This window comes from Paroedura picta, chromosome 8, assembly GCF_049243985.1.
Source record: "Paroedura picta isolate Pp20150507F chromosome 8, Ppicta_v3.0, whole genome shotgun sequence".
In the NCBI taxonomy this organism is placed as follows: Eukaryota; Metazoa; Chordata; class Lepidosauria; order Squamata; family Gekkonidae; genus Paroedura; species Paroedura picta.
The window spans coordinates 45,906,205-45,920,920 of NC_135376.1; the positions used below are offsets into that span (position 1 = coordinate 45,906,205).

Sequence of the window (14,716 nt, forward strand, 5' to 3'; positions counted from 1 at the left end):
CTTTTCTGAATCTGCTACAGGGTCGGCTGTTTGCTTTTTCAGGTAGATTGAAGAAAAAGCAGGAGGGTACAAGGGAATGCATTGGCAGATACCACAATTAGGGTTGTGTGCTTTAGCCACCAAAGTGCACAACTCTATACTACATTGCAGATTACTGTTCTGCAGTATGCTTATTTGGCAATTGTGGCACTCAAGTATTTCAGCCTTTGATTTGCAGACCTGGAAATCATGAGAACTATGAAAAATACTGCATTACGTTATGATCCCTGTATTGCATCTCTGCAACACTCAGAATAGAAAAAGATTAAAGTATTCAGAAGTCTTTAAAAAAGTCACTGAATACACAGAAAGGCTTTTGGGACATGTGTTCTGCAAGCCATCTACTGCCCTCCCCGTTTCTGAAGTTTTAAAAACCAGAATGTAAATAAAATGTCCAGGTATTTTGGTAATCCAAAAAATCATTAAAAATATCTAGAACGACTTCAACAATTTCGAACCTTTGAGTAACCTGTCAGATCAGGGTAGCACAGTGCTTATTTATGCCAGTGAGTGGCATAAGTGAGTTTAGCTTTCTTTGCAGCTAATGCTGTTACAGAGATGTGGCTGGGAAGATTGTTTGTCCCCTGTGCTGCTCATTAATGTGTGAGTGTGATGTTAGCCTTGGCAGCTGCAATAGCACAAAATGCTTCCTTATGCCAGACAGATCAGATGATTAACTTTGTGTGTGTGTGTGTGTGTGGGGGGGCTTTTGTTCCTGTGATCCAGTAATGCTGGGTTCTGGGAAAACATTGCACCCTGCCCATCCCTGTTGAAAGGAGGTGGGGCTCTAACTCTTACAATGGAGACTCAACAAGAGAACTGAACTGTAGATACAGATAACAAATGTCTGTTCAGAAGCATACTTTGAAAAGTAATGCCGTGAACCATAAAATAATGAGCAAGTATAGCAGATACCTTTTTGTTTTTAAAAGTATGTTCTAGTTTTAGTATTCTTTTTCAGTTCCTCAATTTTAACACTCTGTTTATCCATCTCATGATTCTGAACTGCCTTTAACCTGAACAGTTCTCTGCATATGTGCGTGTGAGGGGGAGACAGAATATAAAAATATATGGTTATAAAATACTCAAAATATGGTAATTGCAAATAATCATGCTCTTGCTTGAAATGAAATGAATGAGGCTGAGGTTATATTTAAAATGTAAGCCTTTTTTTGCGTGGTGGGAGGGGGGATTTCAGCCCAGTTCTATCAACTGGTTTTACCTGGCAGTGTGGTGGTAATGTTCAGTACAGAATTAAACAGCACCCTGAATAAAGAACCTCATTTTCAATAAACCACCTAGTTGTGCCATTTTTTAAAAATATTCAGCACTCACAGGATGGTTTACAAAAGCCCTCCTTGAAAGCAACATGGGCGGCAGGGGCGGATGTGCCAGCACTTGGAACTGAGTCAGGGTCCTTGCTCTGGTGTGAGGTGATAGCCTTCCTTGTCTCCATTTGAAAGCACAGTCTGTCAGAGATCAACCCTCCTCAATGTACCATCTCATGTGACTGGTCTCTTAGGATATTTTCTGCAGAGGAAATAAATAGTAACCAAAATCCCAGTAACAGAGAATCAAGTTTTTAACACTGCAGATTATCTCACAAAAACCCATGGTGATTTAATTCAGATCTAGGAAACAGCCCTTGTACGCTGGGAACACATTTATCCATAACTCTTTGTTGGGGAAAGTTCGGACCATATAACAATCAGATTGACTAAAAAATGTATTACAAGGTGATGGAATTAGGGTGTATAACAATGCTGTTTTGCTTTAGGCTCTAGAATTTGGATAAAATGGCTGTTAAAAGTTCATACAAGTTTTAGAGTGGAATCCCCAGTAGACAAAGCTGCTTTGAGGAAGTAGAACGCTGTTTCCCTTCATTCAGAACTCCATTGTGTTCCGACACTGGAATTGTCTCTGTGTTCTTCCTGTTCACTATTGTATCACTGGTTGCTAGGGAAACTGGCTATGGTAATGTAAGAATGGAGGTTTCACTCCGTATAGCAACTGGACTGATGCTGCAGGGTGCATAATATCATCCTTCTGTTGCATTTGAGAGACTCTATGTTTGCAGTATCTTCCAGAGTAGGATATGCAGTATAGATTGTGTGAAGTCACCAAAGCAGAAGGCTCTTGTTCCCAGGCTGAAAATTCCAGTACATGCTTTCTTTGTTAAAACAAGTTTCTAGTTCTCAGTTGGCAGAGGTGAATTTTGACATATGGTTGCTGCAAGTGATGTGATATAACTTTAAGATTATGCTCGGTAAGGTAGACGTTCCTGGTTGAAATATTAGAAAAGCCTATTTTGAAGTATGTTGTGTCTGTAGCACAAGTTATATAACTTGTTCTTATCTGGCTCAGAAACAGGTAAGTGATTTAAAAGGCCTGCTTATTTTCTTTGTTCTTTTTAATTCACATTTGGGGTTAACAATTCCAAGGCCATCACAGCATATGGGGAAACAATTTCACTAGCCATGGCTTGCCATGTACTATATTAATTAAAGTTCTATGCAAATGAAGTTGTATTTAGCAATGTGTAAATTATTCAAAGCCCTCTGGCTCACTTTTTCTACAGGGGGCTCTTTGTACAAGGCCAGTTGGCTGCAAGAGCAGCTAAAGGTAAGGGGGAAATCACCATAAATCTGTTTTCTGAAATCTGTATTCTAAAATTCCTCCTTTCCACAAGGTAAATGATTTGCATCAGAGTTTCTAAATGCTTCTCAGTGATAGCAATTTAAAGAATACAAATTCAAGTTAGATTCAAATGAGTAGCTGTGTTGGTCTGAAGTAGCACAATAAAATCAGAATCCAGTAGCACCTTTAAGACCAACAAAGATTTATTCAAGGGATGAGCTTTTGAGTGCAAGCACTCTTCAAGTTAAATTAACAAAATATGTTTATGTGAAGGGATCCTGTATTCCAAGCATACAAGGGCAGGTCTTTCACTTATTCAACTCTGTTCATCAGGTTCCTTCTCCTAAACTGCCAGATCTACTATGTTGTAGTATTTGTTTAAACTAAAATATTAATTGAAAATTTTAAAAGTGGACATAGTTCCCTATTTTGTAGTTGCAGGATTCTTTTTTAACTTCTTTGTGGGGATATAAGTGAGAGTACCTAAGGGTGAGAATTTTAAAGGTAAGCAGATTTTGTTGTGCTGATTCTAAGACCACAGTATAAAATGAACAGTGCCTTCTGTTTTCCTCTGAAAGTTATCCTTCCTAAAGTTTATAAGTGATATTAAAACCTCAAAGTTTTTACTGCAAAACAAATCCAGAGGAGGCAGTCTACTTAATCTAGTCTAAAATACTATTTGGATGAGATAAAATGCTGCAGATAAGCATATGCCGAATATGCAGCAGAGAACTTTTCATCATTTTTTAGGAGCTTGCTTCAAATCTAACTCTGCTATTAACGTCCTAGAAACCTTTTCTGTAAAGCATTAAAGATCTATCTTAACACAGTTTGTGGGGGAATAAATGGGTTAGTAGTTTGTAGTGCAGTTGATTCTAGGAACAGTATTGTGGAGTAGTTAGACTGTCTGGCTAGACTAAGGAGATAAAGCTTTGACGTCCCACATGGTTATGAAGTTCACGGGTAGATCTTGGGCCAGTAATACTTTGATCTCAGTCTAGAGCAACCTCAAAGAGTTACTGTGGGATTACAATGATAAAACTGCGTCTAGCACCCTGAGTTTCATAAAGAACCGATAAAATGTAGACTGTCATATAAATAAATTAAATTAATAATTCACCCCTGCAGAAAAGAAAATTCACCATTGTCACCATGAGGCTTGGATCCAGACTAGAGTTTCCATAGGTTCAAAGATTTCCAGCAGAAAAGTATAACTTTCTCGGCTTCCTCTTCTCACAACAGCCTGAAAGGCCTCCAAAGTTCTGCACGACATTTTTGGCCTGCCATGGAGGAAGGGGAAGTAGGAAAACTTGAAACCTTTGGTTCAAGAATGTCCGCATAGAGGTTGCCTCTTCTCATTTTTCCTGTGAAAGGCAGAGCTTTTGTATTCTGCAAGGCATCCAACTGTTGAGATTTGCTTTAGTCATAATTATGCTTTTTTGTGTGTTTGATTTAGGGTACTTTCTATGACCGTTTACGCACTGGAGATTTCATGCCGGACTGCAAGCTGGAGTTTTAGGCGTGGCAGGTTGCCCCACCTCTTCCTGCACCCACATGGGGGAGCATTTGGCCTGGTGTACCTCATCCACCCCCGATTTGTGTTCCTGTAGGGGAGCTGGGGCAGTGAAGTTCCCAGTGCATAAATGGTCTATGACAGTGGTCCCCAACCTTTTTATCACCGGGGACCGGTCAACTTGACAATTTTACTGAGGTCCGGGGGGGGGTAATCTTTTGCCGAGGGATGTCATCGCTGCTGCCAGAGCCTCTGCTCTGCTTGCTTTTCTGCCGGCGCCCCTGACTTCCCGCCACCCACTGGGGGGTGCTAACAGCAGCAGCTGCGCAGTGCCACACCTAGGGGGAGCCCCAGCCATGGCGGCCGCTGGAGAGCACCAAAGGTGAGCTGGTGGCAGAGTGGCAGGGCAGCCCCCGAGGCAGCAACCGGGGAGGAGGACGCGGAGGAGCCGTGGCCCGGTACCAACTGATCCACGGACCGGTACCGGTCCCCGGACCGGGGGTTGGGGACCACTGGTCTATGAGATACAAGATGAAGAAAGAGAGGATTTTTAAAAAAACTGCAAAATGTAACATTATCTCAGAAATACTAACCGAGGATTATGAGGGACAAATAGTCAAACAAAGAGATTCACTACTAAGCAGTATAGGGAGACTGGATATAGAATAAGGTGACCAGATTGTCCCACTTTTGGAGGGAAATCTGGGGGCACCTGGCATATTGTACTTATGTTGCAAGTAAAAATATATATTACAATACTATTTTTGTGTTCTATGCATTCTATGAAAAATTTTGTTGCTCCATATAGACCAAATTTTTAATCAAGACCCCCCCCCCCAGTCAATGGTGTCCCGCTTTACCAATGTTAAAATCTGGTCACCTTAATATAGAAGCTATATTAAAAACCTCTCTATTCATGGTTTACTGGATTAAAAAGTTAAATGTAAACAATACCTACATGAGAGGGTGAAGCAAGATAGTGAGGGCCCCTCTCACAGCTTGGATGAGATCAACTGCCTTCTCTTACCAGAGCTGTCTAGGTTGGAGGGGCCAAATGGCCATTTGAACTGGCTGCATCACAGAAGATTACATTAAGGTGACTTTACCAATGAGATGGCTAGGACTAATGGTCATTTGACCTCTCTGCTCCCTGAACTGTCTCTCAGTGGCAGTTGTTTCCCTTCGTCAGTATATAACGTTAAACAAGAGATCTGAGAAAACTTGCGGAGAGGAAATCTCATCCCCTGTCCTTAACTGGTCATCCTCTCCAGGCTCTCTCAGCTTCCCTCCTCACTTTCCTCTTATAGCTCCTGCTGCCTCTCTCACATCAATGCTTCCTTCTTTTCTTAGATTTCCTCTCATGCTTGCAACTTCCTCTTCAGCCCTTCCTTCCATCTCCTTTCTCCCCCCTCTCCAAGAATTGTTTCCCTTTCCCTGCAGATCTACACTATATCAATGCCTAGATGGTGTCATTGAGATGAGAGGAGTCTGAGAAAGATGGACTTACAGATATTTAAATAGAAGAAGAAGAGTTGGGTTTTTGTACCCTGCTTTTTACTACCTGAGGGAGTCTCAGAGCAGCTAACGATCACCTACCCTTCTTCTTCACCTACGTACACCCTATGAGGCAGGTGAGAACTGTGACTGGCCCAAGGTCACTCAGCTGGCTGCATGTGGAGGAGTGGGGAACCGAACCTGGTTCTCCAAATTAGAGGTTGCTGTGCTTAATCACTACACCAAGTAGTATCTTTAAGCATGTGGAGACAGTAGTCACATAAGTAATGAGCAACTGGGAATCTATGTGGTGCAATGGTTAGATCTACAGTTGCTTACAGGCATGAACTAATATTATCTATCTCTTTAATGGGATGTTATTTACTAGGTGATGTTATTTACTTTTGTGTCATGCCAATTTACCTTGTAGTTTCTCCCTGTACCCCGCTTCTGTCCCTCTCTCCAGCTCTAATCTTCCCTTTTGCTCCCTTTTCTTTGGTCACTCCCCATATTTCTTTTCTTTCCTACCTTCTCCTTGCTTTCCCCCATTCTCCTCAGCTTCCAGGATAGAATTCAGCAGCCATTTTAGATTACCTGGCCAACCAGATTATTGTCTCCGATTGACTAGGCACCTCAAAATGGCTGATGAGGTCTTGTAAGGTAAGCTTGCAAGATCTTGGTGCTTTAATTTTTAACTATTTTGTATCTTCCTTTTTTATTTAAGATTTTCCTGCTAGCCCTAGGACTCCCCTGGATTTGTAGAAAGGTCTCCCATTTCTGTGACTAGTCTTATTGTATGGATTTCTTTATCTTTACTCTGAAGCCACGTTTGGAAATAGATATGCAAGAATTAGTTCCTGAGTGTGCAGATTTTCCTCTTCACTCCCCATCTCCTTTCAGACCATGTCTATTAGATTGTAAGTTATTGTTTGGAAACTAGCTTTAGTTCATTAACAAGAGGACAGAAAGTAGATATAGCAAATAAAGAGAGGGCTAAACGAGGAAGAGACAAGTCCCAACATGCTATAATCTATACAGTTTATCTCTTTTTTTTGCACATATTTTGTATGCTTAATTGCAGGTTTTCACAGACCTTTTCAAACAGCAGAGTAATTCATGTGTTATTTCTGAAGGCTGCAGTGCAGTGATACTAGCTTGGATCCTTATTTTCCCATGTCTGATTTGCTGATTCCTTACACCGGATGTAGGATCCATATCTATATGCTGTTCCCAAAGGCCCCTTGGCCTCAGAAGTGACTTTGCAGGATGTAAGCAAGGATGACACTGGGAGGCCATATTCTGTGACCGTCCAGGTTACTATATTTTTACTTACTGAATAGTCAAAATCAAAACACTCTTTTTTTACTAGAAAAATATATTTGCCTCGTATAAAGAACAATCTCGTCCAGAATTTCATTTTCTTACAGTGGCCAGCCAAGTAACTTAGAAGGCTACAGTTGGGGCAGCAAGGACAATCCCTTTGCCAGCTACTTATCCCCAAGCAACTAGTCTACAGAAGTATAATGCCTCTGGCCATGAAAGTTGCACTCAAGCCATCCTGGCTAATAGCCACAGATAGAGCTGTCCTGGGTGAATATGTCTTGATTTGCTTTAGCCACTGAAACATCACCACATCCAGAGGCAGTGATTTCTGCTAGTTATTTGTTGTATGGGGAAGTCTGGCTTGCATCTACTGTTTATCAGTCACACTGGATGTTCTTTAATTCTGGGAGAAGGAGGGAAAGTTCTCTCTTTGCTTTCTCCTTTGTAAACCCCAGATATGGTCTTTTTTCGGAACTGAAAAGTGCCATACTTAGTCTCCCCTCATGGGGAAGGTGTCACTGTTTTGCTGATATGTGTTAGATATTCCTTGCAACACTCCTTGTGACCAGGTGCACTTCCCCCACTCCCATCACCATTTCCATACTGTATTACTTTAGAAGATCTTTGGAGGTTGTGCACTCATCCTGCTGTGCAATTGCAGCTTTGAACATTCAACCTAGATTTTTGTTGTTGTTAAACTAGCAAAGAGCAATAAGGCTCCCTCTCTGCCTTTCCCATGGATTTATAAGTCTACAAACCTTTGGGAAATTATTAAGTTTTCTCTGGATTTCCCCTCTCCTGTGCTAGGCTGCTCATTGTAAAAGGTTGTCAGAAGGAATGTGAGAGCTGCAGCAGCATTCCTGCTACCTTTACAGCAACCTTCTACCTTCACTGACTTGTCACTTGATTGGGGCACGGAGTCCAAACACAGGACCATTTGCCCCAGTAATCATGATGCTGGAAGACATATTCAGTCTGTGGCCTCTAGCCTGGAAGAAGGCAGAGGTGTCTGAACAGCAGTGGTTGGTTAACTTGCCTGGAATAGATTTGCAAGCACTGCATATTTGTACCTCCCACATTTGCCTTTCTATTTTAAAGCTTCTCTCATTTTCTGTCTTTAAATCTTTCTCTCATGAGTGTTGCAAAGTCTTGCCTTCTGGTACTTCCACAGCTCTTGCCCTCTCAACTGGGAGAGGGGCTTGCCAAACAAAGGAGGCCTTTCCTAATTATGGAACAGTTGAGGGCACAGCAAAAGTCCCACCACTTTGAATAAAGTGAGGTTGGATTCATTTGTATTTGCATTTCAGGCCTACTTTCAAAATTGATGTTGAATCTTCATAGCTTTCATTTTTGCTCATTGCCACCTTTTATTTCTGAACTGTGCCATTCGATTTCTCTGCTTCTCTCATAGGTAACAGCAGCTGATTTATAGCTCACCTTTTACTAAGTGTCCCTTCCCAGATTAGCAGAGGAGCTATGCTGTTTCCCAAACCTGTTCAGTTTCACAGAACAGGTTTGCTCAGAAAGGATGCATTTCTGAGCAGCCAATAATGATGATCCAGAATCTCTAGATCGGATAATGTTAGACATTTTTGGGGGGAGGGGGGGGAGAAAGCTGTGAAGTTGGCTGAGGCAAAAGGATTCAACTTGAGACATCATGCGGGTCCCACAAGGTGAGTCATTTTAAGCTCCAGCCGGAGGCCCCTTTGAATCCAGCCTAAAAAGCAGCAGACAAAGAGGAAGATCTCCTTCCACCAAGGGAAGCCGAGTTGTCAAATGTGTCCCCTTTTAAGGCAGAGGCCACTCAGCTTCCCATATTGCTTGCCACAACATCTCAGCTATTTCCTCTTCCTGACTTCTGCACCTGTTAATGAGGCCTGAGGGGTCTTGAGACATGAAGAAAAACAAAGAAAACAAAAGGGGGGGTCTGCTTCCCATCCTTCCTTACAAGTGTAAAGAGAAGGTGATGCTGTTTCCCTGCAGTGCCGTTAATCCCCGCACCTCCCCTGCTTAAACCCAGAATTAATTATTTGATTATAAATGCCCAAGTGGTAGTTTATAATAGTAATATTGGCCTCAAAATTGGTCTTTGGTGCCATTTCCCCCCTCCCTATCCGAAACCCTCCTAGCCAGTTAAAGTTTTTCCCTGCTCTGTCCTGCCTCTCCGATTAAAGATTTGAAACTAGGCTGGCTTTTTTTTTACTTCCCTGAGGGGGATGAAACACACAGTGAATTAAATGCAAACGTTTGCGGATTTTTTCACTGCAGGTTATCGGCAGGGTGCCCTTGATATAGCGATTGGAGGCGCCCGGCACTGATCCTGCACCAGGAGCTCTTGGCTCAAGAGCCTCGTCTCCAAGCCAAGCTGTTAAACAAATGATTCCAAACGAGTAGCCATTTTAGGGGTGCAAATTTAGATTTGATTATTTCCTCCCTCCTCCTTGATTGTCGTCATTGTCTTCTTTTTTTTTACAGTGGAATGTGATTTGATACTACAGGGAAAGGAAATGGGATACTTTGTGTTGTTTTAAAAACTTTGCGTTCACTTTTAAGCCCAGGTCTGTCTAGGCTTTCTTGCTAGATTTTGTGGAGACTGGCAGCTAGTGGTATATGCAGTGTAGCCATATTCTATATTCTCTTTCAGCCCTAGCCTCAAGTACAAACCAAACAAACCTTTCCACTTAACCTAATTAAAAAGGTACCTGATGGGTGGGAGAGAGAATTGTTCAAGTAAAATAGTCCTTCACTTACACTTGCACCTGTTTCCTCTGCATAAAGTAAATTCAAATTATGTGCCATAGTGATATAATTTTGCATTAAAAATAGAAGATACATAAGAGACTTTCCCCCCACACGTAGTAGAGAATGCTTCTTTCTAAAGCGTTGCTTGCTGGGACAAAACTGTATCATTTTAAAGCTAAGAAAATGGGCGGGGGGTATCATCGCTATTGCTTTTACTCTTGGACGAATAAATGGAGACTTAATTGATTAAAACAAGACAATTAAGATTTCTTTAATCAGACAGTCTTCATTTAAAAAAACAGTGTTCTGGTCTGAATAAATGAAACAGATATTTTATTTATGTAGAGGCTAAAATTTTTAGGCTCCATGCAATCAATTTTTTAAACAATGATTCCCTGCCTGCAGGCTAAATTAAATCTACTGATCTAGTGGAATATGGAAGACAGGAGAGGAAAGAACAAAACATTATGTTTATTTTGTATAATTGATCCTTGTTTGATTCAGAATCGTTGGAAGGCAGTCAGTGTGATGTAGTTCTTAGTTTACTGAACTAGGATCTGGGAGACTTGGGTTCAGATCACTACTATGCAAAGAAGCCTAACTCCTGTCCTTGGACCAGTCACTCTCAACTTAGCCTACTTCACAAGGTGGTTGTTTAAGGATAAAAAGGGGAAGGAGAGCTAAGCATACTATCTTGAGCTCCTTGGAGGAAGGGCTGTATTAATATATACTAGCAAGATAGAATGCAGTTGTACTGCTAAAGCTAAGGTCTGGCTTGGCTTGGGTGGGAAATGGGGGCTATCTAGAAACTGCAAAGTAAGAGGACACATGGTAGTATAATGGATAGAATGCTGGACTTTGACTGTGAATATCTAGGTTCATATAATGTATCTATGGGCATTTGGAATACTGAAAACATGTAAGCCATACCCTAATTTTTGAGATTCTATATGCATATGGGTTAATTATGTAGGCTGGTTTCTACAGACAGCTATAAAACGAGGTGGTAGTTTGCCCTGGAAAGCTGATTGATAAAGCCATGTTAAAGGATATAACTCCTCATTTGAGCATCTGTGTGGCATTGTGGAATAAAACAGTGGTCCCCAATCCCCGGTCTGGAGACAGATACTGGTCCGTAGATCAATCTGTACCAGGCCGTGGCTCCTCCTCGCCCTCCTCCCCAGCTGCTGCCTCAGGGGCTGCCTTCCCACTCTGCTGGCTGCTGGCTCACCTTTGGTGCTCTCCAGCGGCCGCCATCGCTGGGGCTCCCCCTCAGCGTGGCACTGCGCAGCTGCTGCTGGCAGCGCCCCCCAGTGGGTGGTAGGAAATCAGGGGTGCTGGTGGGAAAGCAAGTGGAGCAGGGGCTCAGCTGGCGGCGGCGACATCCCTCAGCAAAAGACTACCGCCCTCCCCCGGGCCACAGTAAAATTGTCAAGCGTTGACTGGTCCCCGGTGATAAAAAGGTTGGGGACCACTGGAATAAAATTCTAGATCGGATAATGTTAGACAGCATTGTCTCAGTCTTTGTAATTGGGAAGAAGCCTCCCTCCCCAGATTGTTGGTAGTATGTGGCACGGCTTCCTTGTCTGAACTACATAAAATGTGCATTACACAACTTACTTATTGGGCTTGATGCAGTTTGTTGCTATAATTCGATTGTTCTTCCAGGATGCTTGAGATTTATAATCTAGTGATGGGATCCCCACCAGGGGTCTGTGGACCTCTGGGCTCTGTGGGAGCTCTGGAGGGGGTCCATGGTCTTTCTGCTCCTGCCTTAATGGACTTGGCCACTATCTACGAATCTGACTGTCTCCACCAAGATCGCTCAGTGGTTAGGGCGTGGATGTAAAAATCAAAGGGTGGGAGTCGATTGGGTTGTGGTATAGACACAGCTCCTACCATTTTTTCCAGTCAACATGACGTTGGAGCAACCATAGTAGTAGTAAAGGCAGGGAAGGAGAGCAAAAAGAGCAAAGGGTGTGGGTGGTGATGTCACTTCCAATCACATGTCACTTTTTTGGGGGGGGGGGATGGCAGCAAGGCATAACCAGCTGAAACAACTTCCATAGGTCCTCTAAGCCTGAAAATGTATTTCAGGGGCTCCTCCACTAACAAAAGGTTGAAAAAAAATCTGATCTAGTCAATTATCGTAATATTCTTATGGGAACCAGTGTGGTATTGTAGGCAGAAAGTGTATTGGTCTTGGATTAGGGGCCTATGGGCTCAGGTCCTTGAAAGGAAAATCATTGCATGGCCTTGACCATGTCACTACCTCTTACCTGACCCTGACAACAGAATGATTGCAAATAAAAATTGTCCTAAGTTACTTAGAAGAAGGTCAGGATACAAATGTAATACACAAGCACACAACAGTTATTATATATCATAGTTAATCTGCAGTCCCCATTTTACTCAGCTTTAAGAGCGAGAGTTTAATAGTTATAAAAACAAGGTATCCATCAGCAGGTTATCTAGGTAATGTTATCTAGTATAAATGTGTGCAATTTATTAAGGTCATATGCTGTCAACAAACCCACGTTGATGTGAAAGGCAAGACACTGTAAGACTGGTTTATCTGGATTTTTATTATCAAAAAAAGCTCATGTGCCTTAAATGAGAGCAACTTTCTCATGCAAAACTTTCTTTGCCTAAAGTGCTTTTGTGCTTCCAACTTCTTCCAAACGTGTGAGGACTGATTATGTATTTTCTTTGCTTCTCCCTTTCCAAAGAAAGCACTTTTTAAAAAGTAAGATAGAATTGTGGGATTTTCTTCTGTTCATTCATTGTGCATTTGTCAATGTCCCATGCTGTGTCTCTGGCTCAATATTTTTTGTCCAGGTAGGCATAATGGGGAGCTAGGGGCCTAGAAACACCATATGGTAATTGACAGATAATTAAAAACCAGCTGAAGTATGGAAAGTTGATACTGATACAGTGCAAGCAGATCTTCAAAAACTGTGATCCAGTTGTCCTATCCACTGTAGCTCAATAAACCGCTTGTGTTTGCTACAGAAAACTGAGAGAAAAGATTGTTGGGTGTGGAGCAGCCAGGATACAGGGGACTGGATGTAATGATAGGCTAAAGTAGGTTCACGCAGTTTTTGGTTCACTGGAGGAAGTCTTAAAAGCAGCCTTTCTTAACTTTTTTTTACCATTGAGGAATCCCTGAAATATTCTTCAGGATACCCAGAAGTGGAGCAATCGTTCAGAATGTGGCTGGGAAGCATAGCTGTGTACACACCCACCTGAGGCCCCTCCCCTTCCTACCCCCACCAGGTCCGTCATTGGCCATTTGGGAGGGGCGGAAATGATTTGATATGACCAAATATGGTCATATTACCTAATAAATGTTTAATAAAACTTTTAAAAATATAAAAAATTAACCTCCTACCCATTCGGAAAACCCTTCCAGATCCACTAAGAAATGCCAGGGTTTCAGGAAACCCTGGTTGAGAAAGCCTGTCTTAAGGGTATGATGGGATGCAACCTGTGTTGGTAGGCCAAGTTTGGCGTGATGGTTCACAAGTTGTATAGACTTGTATAGACCTTTGAATGCCACTTCTTTGATGGTTTGACTATTGATGAAAGAGTGATCTGTATTTCCTTACTTCATTTAATCTGATTAAAGCTCCTTGACTAAAAGTCTTGAGCAGTCAAAAATCCTTCTGTTAAATAACATCATCTGGGCTTGACACTAAACCAATGGAAAAAATTCACAACAGCAAGGGAATCTTCCCTTCATAACCAGAGTGGGCTGTCAATAAGAAAGCTCTAATTTGGGATCATTAGGTAAAGAGCACAGGAAGGCAGCAATTTAGGTGGAAGGATACTAAAAAAAAAAAGGAAGAACAGACCCTGTGAGCACAAGATCATGGGTTCAGGTAATTTCTTCCTTGAATATTTTTCTTGCTATAGTGCTTAACAATTGCAGGTTCAGGACCCTGAATGTCAGGATTTAGTCCAATAAGAGAGAGTTTTGAATCAAGAATCTTGGGCCAAGACAATTTATGACAATCTCCTTTTAATGAAGATAAGTATCCAGTTATTATAGTGCAAGGTACAAATTGGCCAATTGCCAATCTTCTCCCTCCGAGGATGGTGGACCTAATTCTGCCCATAGGGACACTCAGGCTATGCTTTTTCGTGTGTTGATCAGCTTACAAAGGGAACAAAGTAGAGGGAGGTCAAAGACTGCCCTGAAAAGCAAGATAGGGATCATTGTCATAGTGAAAACTTGAATCGCCCTGGATATCTGTCGTCCTCCATGGTGCCACACAAAGCAGAGTTTTTAGCCACTAGCAGAAGACAATGCTAGAATAATGGGAGAGTATTTTTCCTCTCTCCCACATATCTTCTACACAGAAGGTAGCTTTCTCACAACCAGCTATTGATCTTTGCTTTTTGGTTCCTAATTTAAACAGCAAAAGTATTCCCGCAATGTCTAACATTGGTCGGCCTCTCCAGTGCACACTGCTGGTATTGCTGAGGTAGACTGGGGAACTATTCTTTTATCCTTGGGAATCTGTTCTTTTATACTGTGTGTTGGTGATTTGTTCATGAGGGAGTACCTAAAGCCCGGTTGTGAGGATGGGATTAATCTGTGTTGTTAAGTGATCTTGTATTGTGGGATTCCATGGGAGGGATCAGAGATGCCAAGGTCATTTGGCTGTCTCGTGGTTCTGGAGAACAATGCAGAGCTGCACCCACCAAAAAGACCATGTCGCTGATAGTGCTCTTCTTTTCTCTTGGCTATTTCTGTTGCTAACAAAAGGAAATGTCCGGAAGCTGAAAGAGTAAAAAAGTTAAAACCAAGTAGTGCCTTAGAGAATCTGCTCCTCTTCATTCATTTTCCTACTAAGGTTTTAAAAGTCCATTCAGGGAAAAGGCCAGAAAGTGTTTTCAGACACACTTTGCAGGGAGATGTGTGAGTTGCACGAGAGCAGAGAAAGAAAAAGCATGTATCGCAGC

General features: G+C 42.0%; 1 protein-coding gene across 4 annotated transcripts in view; it reads left to right on the forward strand.

Annotated features, from left to right (window-relative positions):
* Positions 1-14,716, forward strand: part of TRIM8 (tripartite motif containing 8) — a 77,033-nt gene that overhangs the window by 41,999 nt on the left and 20,318 nt on the right. The window lies entirely within an intron of this gene.